The sequence below is a fragment of the Bison bison genome, unplaced genomic scaffold (assembly GCF_000754665.1).
Source record: "Bison bison bison isolate TAMUID 2011002044 unplaced genomic scaffold, Bison_UMD1.0 scf7180017864317, whole genome shotgun sequence".
NCBI classification, from domain to species: Eukaryota; Metazoa; Chordata; class Mammalia; order Artiodactyla; family Bovidae; genus Bison; species Bison bison.
The window spans coordinates 10,987,472-10,987,787 of record NW_011494889.1 but is presented as its reverse complement, the minus strand read 5'-3'; positions in this window follow the sequence as shown (position 1 = coordinate 10,987,787).

The following is a 316-nucleotide window of genomic DNA, read 5'->3' as shown; positions in this document are numbered from 1 at the left end:
AGTCAAAGGATTTGGCATAGTCAATAAAGCAGAAATAGATGTGTGTGTTTGTTTGTTTGTTTTTTCCTGGAACTCTCTTGCTTTTTTGATGATCCATCGGATGTTGACAATTTGACCTCTGGTTCCTCTGCCTTTTCTAAAACCAGCCTGAACATTTGGAAGTTCATGGTACATGTATTGCTGAAGCCTGGCTTGGAGAATTTTAAGCATTACTTTACTAGCCTGTGAGCTAAGTGCAATTGTGCAGTACTTTGAGCATTCTTTGGCACTGCCTTTCTTTGGGATTGGAATGAAAACTGACCTTTTCCAGTCCTGT